Here is an 18396-nt window from a genome sequence, read left to right on the forward strand (position 1 = left end):
CTAAATCAAAAGCCGGGGTCCGTCAGAGGATGTGAGGAGTCTGGCGGACCATCTACAATCTGAGAAATCTCCTCACCTACTTCTACCTGCTACTCTGTTTTTTGCCGATCAGACTCTTACTCTTTTAGCCTTTATAAATTTGATAGACTCTAACCTGGTTCAACAGCTGAAAATCGAGACGACTCCTCTGAGAAGGCCTCTCAAAGTCTCAGCCATTGATGGAAAGAGGCTACATCAAGTAACACATCAGACACGCCCTCTGGAACTCCTGATCTCTGGTAATCAAAGAGAGACGTTAACCTTTTTTGTTTTTCCCTCTGCCTGTGCATCTTTGGTCCTAGGCTATGAGTGGTTAGAACTCCATAACCCTCACATCAACTGGGCGAAACGTCACATTGAGTCTTGGTCTGCCTCCTGTGACGTCTCTTGTCTCCGCTCTGCAGCACCTGCCATTCAGTCCCAGAGAAATAAAGAGGTGATTGATCCCCCAGATCTTTCTTCTGTGCCTCCCGACTATCACGATTAGGCACCAGTCTTCAGCAAGGTCAGTGCTATGTCTCTTCCACCTCACAGACCTTATGACTGCGCCATAGATCTGTTACCTGGGGCTCCCCTTCCTAGTAGCCGACTCTTTAATATCTCCAAACCTGAGAGAGAGACGATGGAGAAATACATCAATGAGTCATTAGCTGCAGGAATCATCCGACCCTCCTCGTCCCCTCTCGGTGCTGGTTTCTTCTTCGTGGGGAAAAAGGATGGTTCGCTCCGATGCTGTATTGACTACAGAGGATTAAATCAAATTACCATCAAGAATAAATATCCCTTACCATTGCCCGCATCTGCTTTTGAACCCGTTCAAGGGGCAACGGTGTTCACCAAACTTGATTTAAGAAACGCCTATCATCTTCTTAGAATAGGAGAGGGAAATGAATGGAAGACGGCCTTCAAGACCCCCATCGGCCAATTCGAATATCTGGTTATGCCATTTGGTCTGACAAATGCTCCTGCCTGTTTTCAAGCTCTGGTGAATGATGTCTTAAGAGATTTCCTCAACGTTTTTGTCTTTGTATATATCGATGACATTCTGATCTACTCCAAGAATCTGTCTGATCACAAGAAGCATGTTCGTCTGGTCCTTCAAAGACTGCTTGAGAATAAATTGTTTGTAAAAGCTGAGAAATGTGAGTTTCACCAACCTGTCACTTGTCTAGGGTTTGTGTTTGAGGGCGTTCAGGTGAAGCCATCTGAAGACAAAATAAAGGCAGTTCTGGACTGGCCGACCCCCGAGAATCGTAAGCAGCTCCAGAGATTCTTGGGGTTCGCTAACTTTTACAGGAGGTTTATTAGAAACTACAGCCAAACAGCTCAACCTCTCACAGCTCTGACATCTGTCAAGAAAACCTTCCACTGGTCTGCTGAAGCTGAAACTGCTTTCAATAAATTAAAGGCTCTTTTTTCCAGTGCACCCATACTCATCCAACCCGACCCCTCTAAACAATTTATTTTAGAGGTGGATGCATCTGACTCTGGAGTGGGTGCAGTGTTGTCTCAGCATTCAGACTCTGATCATAAGACTCCATCCTTGCGCCTTTTTTTCACGCAGGCTTTCTCCAGCAGAGCAGAAATATGATGTTGGTGACAGAGAGCTGTTAGCTATCAAGCTAGCTCTGGAGGAATGGAGACACTGGCTCGAAGGTGCTGAACACCCTGTCTTGGTCTGGACAGACCACAAGAACCTGTCATACATCCAGTCAGTTAAGAGATCTAACCCACGCCATTCCCGTTGGTCTCTGTTTTTCTGAAGGTTTAACCTAATCATTTCTTACAGACCTGGATCCAAAAATGTTAAGCCCGACTCTCTCTCTCGCCTGTACTCCTCTGATAAACCTGAAACACCGAACCTGTTCTTCCTGCCTCATGCACAGTTGGAGCCGTCTCCTGGGAGATAACCGACCTGATAAATCTTGCTTTGGCTTCTGAACCTGACCCAGGAAACGGACCTCCCAATAAATCGTATGTACCCACCTCTGTCAGATCCCGTCTCATCCAGTGGATGCACTCAGCTAAATTCTCAGCCCATCCCGGAATCAGCAGAACAATTGCTCTCATCACCCGACGATTCTGGTGGCCGTCCCTTCACAAGGACGTGAAGGAGTACGTGTTGGCCTGTCCCATTTGTGCCAGAAACAAACCTACCCATCAACCTCCTTCTAGATTACTTCAACCTCTACCTGTTCCGTCCCGTCCATGGTCCCACATTGCAGTAGATTTCGTGACCGGTCTCCCTGTGTCTAAGGGTATGTCTACCATCCTCACTATTATCGATCGTTTCTCTAAGGCCTGTCATCTGGTTCCCCACAGGAAACTCCCCACTGCTTTCCAGACCGCTCAGCTGTTGGTTAAACACGTGTTCCGGCTTCATGGAATCCCTCAAGAAATTCTATCCGACCGAGGTCCCCAGTTCATAGCTCACACTGCATGAAAAGTGAGATTTTCATCCCCGTAAACCCCCGTAAACTCCCGCAGATCTGCCTGATTTTCGTCCGTTTCCGACAATTTGCAACCCGTGCTTGTCCGCGTTTGTCGTGCCACAAATTGTCGGAAACGTACCGTGACGTATGTGGAGAGCGATCTGCTGTACTAATGGCCCTAATTAGCATATGAATGCAGCAAACCCGCGCGGCTGGCCAGGTCTGGCTTGAATAACCTTCTCAGTATTGGCTGAAACCACTATTCTCAAACAAATGAAATCGCTCGTGATTGGCAGCAAAACCACACGTGGCCACGCCAGGCTTTAATTTTCTTACTGAGTATTGGACGGAACCGCTTCTTTTTAAACAAGTAAAGTCGCTCGTGATTGGTTGGCATATATATATATTTATTCATATATATATTTACATATATATATTTATTTATTCATTCATATATTTATTCATTCATATATTTATTCATTCATATGGTGTGTATTTATGTTATCCTACACTACTACACAATTATTATGCTACCATCAAGGACATGAATGAATTTATACAGGAAATGAACATTTGCCAGGAAGCTGTTTATGCAAAGAAAGAGCTTTATTAAAACACACACAACTATATACAACGCGTATCCAAACACATGCGTTTCTAAAAATTAAAAGTCCGTGAACGGTACGTTTGCTTCCTCGGGGTTGGAGGTAACGGGCAGCATTCCCTCCGAGGCAGGTCCGATGTGCAGACGCCTACTGTGCGTGGCTCTGTACTTCGGCATCGCTTCTAACCGGGACTGCAGCTTAACACAGAGTTCAGAGGGATCCGGCCTACGAAATGGCGGCGACCGTACAATCCATCCAGAGACACCGCCGACGACGGCGGACTTCCAGAGTTCCACTTCCTCATCTGCCAGCACACTCTGCCTCGCTTTCAGCAGCTGAAAAAAAAAAACAATGAATCAGCGCACTGCGTATGGACACAACACATCTATCAATGCACCTGAAAAATAGTCACCAAATAAAGTCTTACCCTCTTTCTTCTGGCCCGACTCCGAGCAGATTGCCTCAGCATGCAGCGTGTTGGCTGGCAGCGTATATCTGAAGCTCCTGCGTACCGTCTGAAAATACGTCTTACAGGCAGCTGGAAAACAATTAAATGAGAGCGGTATAAATAAAAAATCAAACGCAAGTCACAGCAACAAGGAAGGAGAAAACATTAAAACAAGTCACTTACACACAATGTCGTCTTTATCATCATCGTGCAAATCTGGACTTGCTGATTATGGCTCCGAGCAAAAAGGAGGTCTGTGAAAACAAAATGTAAAGCTATGATCGGTATCCATTACCTTTTACCGCAGAATGAAAGCATATTCTTTAAATCTTACCCTTGCTCCGGTTCATAGCGCCTGCAATTAGTCTCCGAGTTGTTAAGACGGCGTACTGCTTCCTGTAAATCACAAAAAATGCACTTTAATAAAGCTTGTTCTTGCAAGGCTAGGCTAGATAGGCTAATAGCTAGGCTGCTATTAGCCATAGCTCAGGCTAGGCCGCTTTTAGCTTAGCAGGCAGTAATCGAACATATATTTACCGCTAGCATCTCTTCTTTGAGTTCGTCTTGTTCGATGCAGAGTCGCCATCGCGTCCAAGAGGAGTTTTACCCCGAAATCCCACATACTCCGTCTGCGCTCCGCTCCGCTCCGCCCCGCTGCGCTCCAGACCGCCTGCACAAAGCAAAGCCTACAGCCGCCGCTGTGGTCCCCTCCCCTCCTCTCTGAGTTCCTTGGAGATCGTAGAGGGCATGCGCCAGATGAACCAGGGTTTCCGCGGATCATTAAAAATAATTACAATTCATAATTCTTTTTTTAATCAAGGCCTTAATTGGCACTAAAATTAATTAAATATGTTTATCGTTGCATTTATGATTCTTTAATAAAAATGCTTCTAAAAACAATTTCGTCAGATATTATATCGCTATTAATTTGCGTGGAACTGTTTATAAAGCCGTATGTTCGGAAAGGAAGCTCGAGGCGGAGAAAAAGCTAGAGAATATATATACGTATATATGTGTGTGTGTGTGTGTGTGTGTTTACATACATACAGGAGTCAAGGAACTCTGCTTACAGATCCTTCATATTTCATGTACACTAATAACTTGTGTACATGGTTCATGTTGATGGCATTAAAATCATTTCTAATAGCATTAAAATAGCATTAAATTAGAGTCACTCATTCCTGTATGAACCCTGTGAACGCTTAATTTAATATGACATATTAAAAAAATCCCACCATCATCCAGCACATGTTCAGTTTCTGCCCAAATATATATTTATATTTTTGTAGATTTTTGTAACGGGGATAAGGATAATTCAAAACTGCTTTTTTTTTAATGAACTTGTTCACTACTTCCAAACTCAGCATCTCTTTTCATTCCTGTAATAAGAAGTTTCTTTTGAATGGATTTGATTAAAGTTTAAGTCCCTCGGTATAAAATAAATATTTTGATGGAGATGAGAAATCTGCTTCCTGGTTGGTGAATAACCAATAGTTTGGATCCAATCATTTAAATAAACGGTGTTAGTTTTTTTTTTTTTTATATATATATAAGAATTGTGCTATAATTTCTAGTCACCGATCTGTTGCTGCTATATTTTAATTTGACGAACCGGAATTTGTCGATGTTCTTTTTCCTGTTTGGTGCAATTGCAATTGCGGATCTTGACCTGGCCAGACCGTATGACCACAGTGTACCAATCTTCTGATGGCTACTTCCAACAGGATAATGCGCCATGTTATAAAGTGAATCATCTCAGACTCATTTCTTGAAACTTTTCCACTTAAGTAATTGTGAATTGAGCATATTGACAGACAATATTTTATTTTTTATCTTAAATGCAAATTTTTTTAAAAATAATTACTGCTCTAAATGTATTGCTCTGTCAGCTAAAGATCTGTTTTGGTCTCTATACTTTAATTAAATAAATCAATTCAAGCTAAAATGTGAGAGGCTATACTAAGCCTGATCTCTTTGTATCAGAGATTTTCTTCCTCAGAAAGATGTCACTTGGAGTAAAACCCCCCTGCAACCCTGGTTTGCATTTGTATAGCTCACAGCATGTTCATTTACATGTTAAAGCCTCCCCTAGAATTCCATGGGGGGGAGGCATGGGGGGAACACTGCCTAAGAAATTCCACGTCAATTTCTGACAATTTACGGGAGTTTTCGACGAAGCCTGCAAATTGCCGTAAACTGCCACTAACCTGAAGTTCCACGACAATCTACAGTGCCTTATATTGACGAAAATCCCACTTTTCATGCAGTGTCAGGTTTGGAAGGGTTTCTGATCTGCTCTAAATTCCAAGGTTTCCCTAACTTCTGGTTATCACCCACAGTCCAATGGCCAGACGGAAAGGATGAACCAGGAGTTAGAGTCCACTCTCCGTTGTCTGACATCCACAAATCCCACTGACTGGAGCCAGTACTTACCCTGGGTGGAGTACGCACACAACTCACAGAAATCTGCTGCTACCGGTCTGTCCCCCTTTCATGTGTCTCTAGGTTATCAGCCACCTCTTTTCCCCACCGACGAGAAGGAGATCTCGGTGCAAACTGTAAATCAACACATCCGCCGTTGCCACAAGGTGTGGAATGAGACAGTATCCGCTCTGAACCGGACCGCAGCTCAGAACAAAAAATTCTCTGATCGAAGACATTGTCCCGCACCAGAATATGCACCTGGTCAAGAGGTATGGCTCTTCACTCGTGATATTCCGCTAAAATCCATGTCCCGAAAGTTATCCCCCAGATTCAATGGACCTTACAAGATCGCCGCCATCATCAACCCGTCTGCTGTCCGTCTTCGCCTGCCACCTTCACTGCGCATTCACCCCACCTTCCACGTCTCCCAGATCAAGCCTGTTCTCGCCAGTCCTCTTTGCACTCCGTCCGACTCCCCTCCACCCGCCCGGGACATTGATGGCCATCCAGCTTTCACTGTTTGCCGGATCGTAGACTCCCGTCGCCGGGGCCGCGGTTGGCAGTACCTGGTCGACTGGGAGGGCTACGGTCCGGAGGATCGCACCTGGGTCCCGGGGTCCATTATATTGGACCCATCCCTCATCGACGAGTATAAGGACTCCCTGCCTTCCACTTCCTCTGGACCGCCTGGAGGCGGTCGTTGAGGGGGGGGTACTGTTGGGATCTGGAGATCTGCCACCTTTCTCCAGCAGAGGGCGCCCTGGATCTCCTGAGCTGAAGCCACCTGCACACCTGAGGCTGATCATCTCGTCAGGAGACCAACTAAATAAGCAGCGGCTTGACTTCTCTTCAGTGCCAGAGTGTTAAACAGTTTATGGTTAGCAAGCCTGAGCCAAACCTGTTGCCTGAAACTCTGACTGCTTGAAAAGCCAACCTAAATATAACCAGCCTTTGTCTTCTCTACCTTCTTAGGAAGATCTGATTCACTCCTGTAGCTCTGGAAGAGCTCAAAACCTGAAAACCTGCCTGCCTGCCCTTGGAAGCCAAACCTGAAGATCTCCTCCTGGAACAACCTGCTGGTTCTCAAGGAGAGAGCTAGGAGATCAATTCAAGGTCTGAACCTCATAAGTCTGAAGCCAAGCCCTGCCGCTGCTAAGCCCTCAGCTGATACCTCAGTCTCTGGACCCTTCTGGTTCCCTCCCTCAACAGTTCTGTCTGAACCACATCAGGTACAGATCAATTCAAAGACTCTGACAAGATACTCCAGTCTCTTGGCTAACCAAACTGTCCCTCTCTACAGAGAGTCCTGTGTTACCGGTTCCTGGATCCGTTCCTGCATCTGAGCCCAAATAACCTTATTGTGTTTTCTCTTCAATAAACAGTTTGAACTTTTACTCTGAGTCTGTTAGGGCTGAAACGATTCATCGAGTAACTCGAGTAACTCGATTACAAAAAATCCTCGAGGAAATTTATCTGCCTCGAAGCTTCGCTAAATTTATTGTATTGTAATAAGCAATGCTGTTAAATACGCAGCACACTGGTCTAGTCGGAGGGTTTTTGTGTTGCACAACGCTACCACTTCCGTTAGCGCCTGGAGCGCTTGTGCTAAGTTTGTAGCTATGGAGGGAACCGGAGAATGCTCAGAAGGAGAACCCCGAAAGCGACAAAAAATGTCAAAAGTTTGGGAACATTTTAGGCTAAACAGAAAGGACAACACAGCGCAATGCATCCACTGCAAAGCAGAATTGGCGTACCACAACAGCGCAACATCAATGTTGCAGCATCTGAAGAGAAAACACCCGCTACATGCATCCAACTCGTACACGGTTGCCAACAGGTAATGTTTATGTTCTCTTTGCTAACTACGTTGTGTGATAATCTGCCTTGTTATAGATTTTAATTGAGGCACATTATTTTGCTAACGTTACATCTAAACATAGCGGTTACTTAACCGGGTGTAGTGTAAATTGTACACTATATTGCCAAAAGTATTTGCTCACCTGCCTTGACTCACATATGAGCTTAAGTGACATCCCGTTCCTAATCCATAGGGTTCAATATGACGTCGGTCCACCCTTTGCAGCTAGAACAGCTTCAACTCTTCTGGGAAGGCTGTCCACAAGGTTTAGGAGTGTGTTTATGGGAATTTTTGACCATTCTTCCAGAAGCGCATTTGTGAGGTCGCACACTGATGTTGGACGAGAAGGCCTGGCTCTCAGTCTCCGCTCTAATTCATCCCAAAGGTGTTCTATCGGGTTGAGGTCAGGACTCTGTGCAGGCCAGTCAAGTTCATCCACACCAGACTCTGTCATCCATGTCTTTATGGACCTTGCTTTGTGCACTGGTGCACAGTCATGTTGGAAGAGGAAGGGGCCAGCTCCAAACTGTTCCCACAAAGTTGGGAGCATGGAATTGTCCAAAATGTCTTGGTATGCTGAAGCATTCAGAGTTCCTTTCACTGGAACTAAGGGGCCAAGCCCAGCTCCTGAAAAACAACCTCACACCATAATCCCCCCTCCACCAAACTTTACACTTGGCACAATGCAGTCAGACAAGTACCGTTCTCCTGGCAACCGCCAAACCCAGACCCGTCCATCAGATTGCCAGATGGAGAAGCGCGATTCGTCACTCCAGAGAACGCGTCTCCACTGCTCTAGAGTCCAGTGGCGGCGTGCTTTACACCACCGCATCCGACGCTTTGCATTGCACTTGGTGATGTATGGCTTGGATGCAGCTGCTCGACCATGGAAACCCATTCCATGAAGCTCTCTGCGCACTGTTCTTGAGCTAATCTGAAGGCCACATGAAGTTTGGAGGTCTGTAGTGATTGACTCTGCAGAAAGTTGGCGACCTCTTCGCACTATGCGCGTCAGCATCCGCTGACCCCGCTCCGTCAGTTTACGTGGCCTACCTCTTCGTGGCTGAGTTGCTGTCGTTCCCAAACACTTCCATTTTCTTATAATACAGCTGACAGTTGACTGTGGAATATTTAGGAGCGAGGAAATTTCACGACTGGATTTGTTGCACAGGTGGCATCCTATCACAGTTCCACGCTGGAATTCACTGAGCTCCTGAGAGCGACCCATTCTTTCACAAATGTTTGTAAAAACAGTCTGCATGCCTAGGTGCTTGAATTTATACACCTGTGGCCATGGAAGTGATTGGAACACCTGATTCCAATAATTTGGATGGGTGAGCAAATACTTTTGGCAATATAGTGTATGTGAGGGTGGAACTGAGAGAAATTATGCAGGACTTAATGTAAGTTTGTTAATAAAAATACGCAGCAACAGATTACAGGCATAAGCTGAAAAGCATTTATTTATTGGTGTCTTTCCATCCTGAAAAGTTACAGTCTTTTCTTCTCGCTACTGTTATGTATGAATTAGAAATTTTTGATTAATATTTTTTGTAGTAATTCTATATTTGTTTATACCTAAGCAATCAAGAATAAATAATAGCATCGTTTTAATAAAAATAGCAACATTTTTGCATTTTATCATGACTAGTTAAGGCTGCAGAACTCTGTACAAATTTGTGAGCCTGCCACTTTATTATTTGAATATAATTTAATATCTTATAACTTTTCTTCAGGTTAAAGCAAACTACTGTTACAAGTAAACTTTCTAAACTGCAAACATTTAACTGTTAGGGATGCTTAAAAAGGAGATATTGGACTGATCTGGACTAACTGGTGTTATTGCAGATTTGCCAATAGTTTATTTTATAAATTTTTTTTATCCGATTACTCGATTAATCGTAAGAATAATCAATAGATTACTCGATTACTAAAATATTCGTTTACAACAGCCCTAGAGTCTGTGGTGTTCTGCATTTGGGTTTCACACTTTAGACCCAACATGACAACTGTTACTTAAATTGTGAAATGGTTACCTTATCAAGAGGATAAAGTAGAACTGATAAACTTTGTTTTTACACCTTTAAGGTTCCCAAATCTTTGTCATGTATATACCGATGACTTTTTATCCTAACAGAATAATTAAACTACTTGGGAAAACATTATTTCTGAAACACAACAGGCAGGTATAATTAGTGTTTAAAAGATGTTTCTGTGTTTAAGATATATTAGAAATTACTAGTTTATAATAATGAATAAATATTTAAATAGGGTTAATTTGTCAGTAATAGTAATTCAGTACTTAGTGCAAATGTAAATTATGTAAATATTATATTTATATATTTTTTTGGTAGATAATGTCCAATCACTAACAAACTGTGTGTCACCTCTTGACTGAAAGAAATCTGCCTACTTGTCTTCTTTGGGTAGTACTTATTAGGTTATTATAAAGTTCATTGTGCTGTAGACCACATTAGTCGACTGTGTTTACAATGTTCATATTCAGAGAAGATGTAACTTATTTGATGAATTTTATGTGGGAAAAAACAGCATGTAACGAAATCAAGTGGGTAGAGCTAACTAAGTCTCCCCCATGGCATGAAAGGAAGACAGCTGTTGTGAAATGTTTCATCTGGCTAGTCAAAGATGTATGTCCTTGACGGGGTGAAGTTGTTTTTCTTGCAAGCGGCTCTATCTATGTAGGGGTAAAAAGCCACCCTGTCTCTCAATCTGCAGATGTATTAATAAACCAATGTTCTTCCTCGCACCTTGCATGTGTCTCAGTTCTCCACTACTTAACACATGTTGATGTTTCCAAATTATTTGTTGATTTTGTATTTTGATTATATTAATTTTATCAATTTACTGGTGACCATTCTTTCTGGCTTTTTTAAAGATCCCCCCATATTTACATATGAATAACTCTTAAACGCTTCTATTAAGCTTTTTATGCAGTTTGTTTATAAAAGAATATCGTGTCTCCAGCATATCCACTTAGTGCTTTTTCTTGCTTCATTCACATTTCATCGTGTTTCAACAACAGTTTGAATACTTAGTTCATCATTACATCTGATTTGCTTCTATATTTGGTGGCATTTTTAGTCCCTCTACTTTTAACTCAATTCAATTCAGTTTATTTATATAGCGCCAATTCCCAACACAAGTCATCTCAAGGCATTTTATAGTTCAACCAGATCATATAGTCAAAGTGATTCAAAGTTTTCTATCGAAGGAAAACCAGTTGATTGCATTGACTCAAATGCAATCCCTCACACTAAGCATGCTTGTAGCGACAGTGGAGAGGAAAAACTCCCTTTTAACAGGAAGAAAGCTGCAGCAGAACCAGGCTCAGTGTGAGCGGCCATCTGCCGAGACTGACTGGGGTTAAAGGAGACAGAAGCAGAGATACAAAAAGCAGATGTATAAAGCAGCCCCGTCCAGGAAACACACAGCCAGGCAGACAAGCTCTGAGCCAACTCCCATGTCAGAGGATGAAGAGAGCACATCCAGCCAGAAACAGGACCACACTGGAAAACAGGCCGATCTGCAGCATCTATAAATAGGGGTGTTGAAAGCAGCACAGCTGATATTTCTCTCCAGGATTGTGTCACAGCCAAACAGGAACAGATGAGGCAAAGCTACTATGAGAAAAAGCAGAGAGAGTATAAGGTTAGAGATTGAACTAACAGATTCTGCAGAGTGGGAGAATGGACACAGAATGAAGCAGAATGATGAAAAAGGGTCCCTATGTACTCCAGAAGTCTAAGCCTAAAGCAGTATAACTATACTTTTAAAGCCTCTTCTATTTTCAAAATTTCAACTACTTTGAACAAAAGTTTTGGGGTAACTTCAGCTTATCTAGTTCCTTTGGCCATCTGTTTATCACCCTCTCTTGCTCTATCTACTGTACTCTCTGTCAGCTTTTAATGGTCTTTCGTGTTTGTACACCTTTTGATAAAACTTTGGCTTGTCAAGATACTACTTATGCTTGATTCCACATATTAATCAACGGACACTGTTTTTTCTGTTTTTTGTTTTTTTTACTGTAATACTGATTTTGAACAATCTAATCTCAGTTTATCTTTTATTATCATTTTCCTCTACGGATATTTTTTCACTATTTTCTGAAAAGGAATTAAGCTTTTCTGTTTTCAACTATGTCTTAACATTTAACAAAGGTTTCTGCTTTTGGCCTCATCTTACTTCTCCTATTTCTTAGGATAGATATCGCACATCTGTAATTTCATAACATTTCAGCCAGGTTTCTGCTTTTGGCTTCATCTTACTTCTGTTATTTCTCATGATAGATATCGCGCATCTGTAATTTCATAACATTTCAGCCAGGTTTCTGCTTTTGGCTTCATCTTACTTCTGTTATTTCTCAGGATAGATATCGCACATCTGTAATTTCATAACATTTCAGCCAGGTTTCTGCTTTTGGCTTCATCTTACTTCTGCTATTTCTCAGGATAGATATCGCACATCTGTAATTTCATAACATTTCAGCCAGGTTTCTGCTTTTGATTTCATCTTAGTTCTGCTATTTTTCAGGAAAGATATCGCGCATCTGGAATTTCATAACATTTCAGCCAGGTTTCTGCTTTTGATTTCATCTTAGTTCTGCTATTTCTCAGGATAGAAATCGCGCATCTGGAATTTCATAACATTTCAGCCAGGTTTCTGCTTTTGGCTTCATCTTACTTCTGCTATTTCTCAGGATAGATATCGCACATCTGTAATTTCATAACATTTCAGCCAGGTTTCTGCTTTTGGCTTCATCTTACTTCTGTTATTTCTCATGATAGATATCGCGCATCTGTAATTTCATAACATTTCAGCCAGGTTTCTGCTTTTGGCTTCATCTTACTTCTGTTATTTCTCAGGATAGATATCGCGTATCTGTAATTTCATAACATTTCAGCCAGGTTTCTGCTTTTGGCTTCATCTTACTTCTGCTATTTCTCAGGATAGATATCGCACATCTGTAATTTCATAACATTTCAGCCAGGTTTCTGCTTTTGATTTCATCTTAGTTCTGCTATTTTTCAGGAAAGATATCGCGCATCTGGAATTTCATAACATTTCAGCCAGGTTTCTGCTTTTGATTTCATCTTAGTTCTGCTATTTCTCAGGATAGAAATCGCGCATCTGGAATTTCATAACATTTCAGCCAGGTTTCTGCTTTTGGCTTCATCTTACTTCTGCTATTTCTCAGGATAGATATCGCACATCTGTAATTTCATAACATTTCAGCCAGGTTTCTGCTTTTGGCTTCATCTTACTTCTGTTATTTCTCATGATAGATATCGCGCATCTGTAATTTCATAACATTTCAGCCAGGTTTCTGCTTTTGATTTCATCTTAGTTCTGCTATTTCTCAGGATAGAAATCGCGCATCTGGAATTTCATAACATTTCAGCCAGGTTTCTGCTTTTGGCTTCATCTTACTTCTGCTATTTCTCAGGATAGATATCGCACATCTGTAATTTCATAACATTTCAGCCAGGTTTCTGCTTTTGGCTTCATCTTAGTTCTGCTATTTCTCAGGATAGATATCGCGCATCTGGAATTTCATAACATTTCAGCCAGATTTCTGCTTTTTGTTTCAGCTCTTTTACTCTTTTTTTTGAAGAAACCAATTCTGTTTTCTGGTAATTCATTAAATTAAAAAAAATTGCTTCATTTCAGCCATCTTTCAGCTTAGAGCTTACAGCTTACCATACAGCATTCATGCTTCATATTTGCAGGAAATGATCGTTGTTCTTGTTACCTTGTTGTTCTGAAGGGACATTTCTGATAGGCTATAACAGCTACCAAATTGTAGGACTTTTCAAGAATTTGTTGAAAAAATTGTATTTCTTGAATTCCTCAAATTAGGATTTTTTTCACAGGAGTTAATATTTCTCAACCTAACGATCCAATCTCTACCATCTCAATAAAGGTGAGTCTCACTGCAAGGGTGGGGTCATGCTATGACATGGTGTAGTTCCTGTAACTACTGTGTTGAAATGGTTACCTTATCATGAGGATAAAGTAGAACTGATAAACGAACACTCTTGTACAGACCAGAGCAGAGGGACAGCAGTCATATTAGCATTAGACAAAATCAACATTACAGCAGAATCACAGTCAGGATGGTTACGGTAGATTTTAAGACACTGACGGTACCTGTGGGCATTTTGAGGATCCTAGAGGTGATCTTTACTTGTGTGACTTTTAGCTTGGTTGCATCGGTGGGCCGTGGGATTGAATCCTTTTGGATATGGAGCATGTTCACATGGTTCTTCTGCTTCAGTTTCACCTTCCTCATACTGGTCTTGGAATTTACCAGCCTCAGCTCAAAGCTGCCCATCTCCTGGCATGACTTTACCAGCGCATTTGCCATGCTGGCAACTCTAATGGTGTGTACCAATTATTGTAATTGTCCTACACACACACACACACACACCCACACACACCCACACACACACACACACACATATATACATACATAGATTTTTATATATATATATATATATATATATATATATATATATATATATATATATATATATATATATATATATATATATATATATATATACTATATTGCCAAAAGTATTTGCTCACCTGCCTTGACTCACATATGAGCTTAAGTGACATCCCGTTCCTAATCCATAGGGTTCAATATGACGTCGGTCCACCCTTTGCAGCTAGAACAGCTTCAACTCTTCTGGGAAGGCTGTCCACAAGGTTTAGGAGTGTGTTTATGGGAATTTTTGACCATTCTTCCAGAAGCGCATTTGTGAGGTCGCACACTGATGTTGGACGAGAAGGCCTGGCTCTCAGTCTCCGCTCTAATTCATCCCAAAGGTGTTCTATCGGGTTGAGGTCAGGACTCTGTGCAGGCCAGTCAAGTTCATCCACACCAGACTCTGTCATCCATGTCTTTATGGACCTTGCTTTGTGCACTGGTGCACAGTCATGTTGGAAGAGGAAGGGGCCAGCTCCAAACTGTTCCCACAAAGTTGGGAGCATGGAATTGTCCAAAATGTCTTGGTATGCTGAAGCATTCAGAGTTCCTTTCACTGGAACTAAGGGGCCAAGCCCAGCTCCTGAAAAACAACCCCACACCATAATCCCCCCTCCACCAAACTTTACACTTGGCACAATGCAGTCAGACAAGTACCGTTCTCCTGGCAACCGCCAAACCCAGACCCGTCCATCAGATTGCCAGATGGAGAAGCGCGATTCGTCACTCCAGAGAACACGTCTCCACTGCTCTAGAGTCCAGTGGCGGCGTGCTTTACACCACCGCATCCGACGCTTTGCATTGCACTTGGTGATGTATGGCTTGGATGCAGCTGCTCGACCATGGAAACCCATTCCATGAAGCTCTCTGCGCACTGTTCTTGAGCTAATCTGAAGGCCACATGAAGTTTGGAGGTCTGTAGTGATTGACTCTGCAGAAAGTTGGCGACCTCTTCGCACTATGCGCGTCAGCATCCGCTGACCCCGCTCCGTCAGTTTACGTGGCCTACCACTTCGTGGCTGAGTTGCTGTCGTTCCCAAACACTTCCATTTTCTTATAATACAGCTGACAGTTGACTGTGGAATATTTAGGAGCGAGGAAATTTCACGACTGGATTTGTTGCACAGGTGGCATCCTATCACAGTTCCACGCTGGAATTCACTGAGCTCCTGAGAGCGACCCATTCTTTCACAAATGTTTGTAAAAACAGTCTGCATGCCTAGGTGCTTGAATTTATACACCTGTGGCCATGGAAGTGATTGGAACACCTGATTCCAATAATTTGGATGGGTGAGCAAATACTTTTGGCAATATAGTGTATATATATAGGTCCTGTATGAAGGAATGAATGCTATTTGTGCTGAAATATCAAGTACTGTAAGGTTATGGTAAATCTTTCAATTTACATATAAGGAAAGGCATTGTCTACTTTTTTTATTTTGTGTTTTGGGGTTCTATTAAAGGGAACATTGCATTCAGAATAGAAAATTAAAGATATCTATTATTAAAACAAATTTTGTTTTAAGAAAATTCATACATTAAATATTTCAGAGGGATACGTGTTTATTTAAAAAGAAATATAATTTTTTCTTTAAAAGAGAGATATGAAATTTAAAACCACAAGGAACTTAAATAAATGTCAATATAAAATATGAACAAAGTTTATAAAATGTATATATATATATATATATATATATATATATATATATATATATATATATTTTTTTTTTTTTTTTTATATATATATATATATATATATATATATATATATATATATTTACAATTCCTGCTGCATTGGGTGGCATTACCAAAATTGTTATTGTGTAACTCATTGTGTTTTTTGAGTATAGCATATATCCTCCATATTTTTTTCTATTCATAGGTTATACAGATTATATTTAATTTGTATGTACTGCTTAAGAGACTAAACTTATCTCTGTGTCAAAGGAGTTTCTGACTTTAATTATTATCCATGCAGGTTCTCACATCATCCATCCTTTACTCCATATTCTTCACCTGTAATGTTTGTGGCAGACAGATTGGTGCCAGCGTAACCTCATTCCTGACATTCATCCTGTACGCTGTCGAGGTTGGACTCACTCGTGCCAAATCTGATGAAACCAAGGGGTTTCTCTCCACTGTGCCGGGTCTACTCAAAGTTCTGGAGGCATTTGTGGCCTGCATCAACTTCATCTGTTTGTATTACATCCCGTACTCACTTTTTCCAGGTCTCAAGTGGTGTGTTGCTGTCTACTCCATTTGTTTTATTTTTTCCCTCCTTATCATCATATTAGCTATTGTTCGCCTGATAGGCCGCTTCCCTGCACCTTTTAGCAAAGTTCTGATAGTCTGCAATGTGCTGGCCGTGTTGATGTACATCTCAGCTGTCATCGTCTGGCCCTTCTACAGCTTTAGGAACTTTGTCAGACCAGATCCTTGCTCTCTGGACTGTGGAATGTACTTGTTGTTGTATCTTTTATGTCCTGCTTTAACCTGATTGCTTACATTGTGGACACAGTGTATTCTTTCAAGTTGGTCTTCTCTACCACTCAAACATAAGCACTTTGTTGCTTCATTTGAATGTTCAGGTTGTACTTCTATTGTGATGATTTTTCGTATAAAGCCATCACAACAGAAACTGTTAAGACATCAAGTATAGCCTCTATTTCTCAACATAATTTCTAACCTATCTGTTTCTATTTTACAACTTTTCTACTGATGTTTAGTTATAATTTTAAAACCATGTTAAATAATATAATGCTGTTAAATGAGTATCTAATTAAGTAAACTCTTTAAATTCTATGTTAAATTTTGCTAAATAATGTTATGCAGGCTTAAATTTAAAGGATTTTTACAGATGTTTTTTTAGCACAGCAAAATCAATAATTTTATAATAAGGGAAGCTTTAACTAACCCTCAGGCATAATAAAATTGCGTGCAATGATAAATAAAAGGTGTGTCATACTGCAGATAACCTGAAAAATAGCCGCTTTTGGTTTTGAGTTATAATGGCTTGTAAAACTGTCTGTCACAGGGAGGGGTAGTATGTATCTCCAGCAACCTTTAAGTGAAAGAAAGGGTTCATCCTGTACAAGTCAATAATCCAATCACAGGGCAACTGAATGAAATACAACCATGAACACGTACGCACACCTAAAAGCAATTTAGAGTTATCATTTAACCTAATGTTCTCGTGTCTGGATTGTGGGAGTAAGCCAGAGCATCAGAGACAACTCATAAGGAAAACTTAATGATATATCATTGTAGTTTAATGTGAACCCCGTCTTATTAGGAAAACCACGTAAGATTTTGCTTGTGCAATATTTATTATGTAGCTGGTCCCTATGATTATTGGAAACCAGCTTACCCTCTGTTATAGGAGCAAAATTGAGAAAAGGGAAGCTGTTTTTTTGTACTTCACAGGTTTTCTGGCTCAAACATACTCTGCATATTCAGAACCAGTTGCAAATATTTGGAAGCAACAATTAGCTCTTATGCTCCACTTATCTGGAGTGCATTTCCAAAAAAAAAACTGTAAAACATCATTACTCACATTTTCAGTCCAACTTTCTTTATATTTTCTTATCAAGCATTTTATACTCCTTTTTTTCCAATATAATCATGCTATAATTCTATTTATTCACTGGTATTCTTTAATTTTTGCTATTCATATTTTTAATAACCTTCATAACACTTCAATATACTTTCCTTTTGTAATGTATAGCACTTTTAATTATCTTGGTACTGAAATGTTCTACATAGATATACTTGCTTTGCATCCATTTTTGAGTCTATAGCCCCAGGCTATGGGGAAAAAACATTATAAAAACTGATATGTCTAGAAAATGTGTGCTTCCCTAAATCTGAAATCAGAATATGACTGAACATATATGTTTATTGTAGCAATCATTCAATGAATCACAGTAACTTAAGTGTGAGATTGAACATTGTTGTCAGAGAGCAGGAGAATCCATGGTGATATTTATCTATATTCTTTGATGTTTCTTAATCATTGGGCGTGCAGGTGGTGCAGCGGTTAGCGTGCACGACCCATGTACGGAGGCCTTCGTCCTCGTTGT

At 40.9% G+C, this 18396-nt stretch overlaps 1 pseudogene; it reads left to right on the plus strand.

The window, feature by feature from the left end:
- Positions 1-13792: 13792 nt before the first annotated feature.
- LOC119777661 lies at positions 13793-16978 on the plus strand (annotated as a pseudogene).
- Positions 16979-18396: the final 1418 nt, after the last annotated feature.

This window comes from Cyprinodon tularosa, unplaced genomic scaffold (assembly GCF_016077235.1).
Source record: "Cyprinodon tularosa strain WSP-4 unplaced genomic scaffold, ASM1607723v1 ctg126, whole genome shotgun sequence".
NCBI lineage: Eukaryota > Metazoa > Chordata > Actinopteri > Cyprinodontiformes > Cyprinodontidae > Cyprinodon > Cyprinodon tularosa.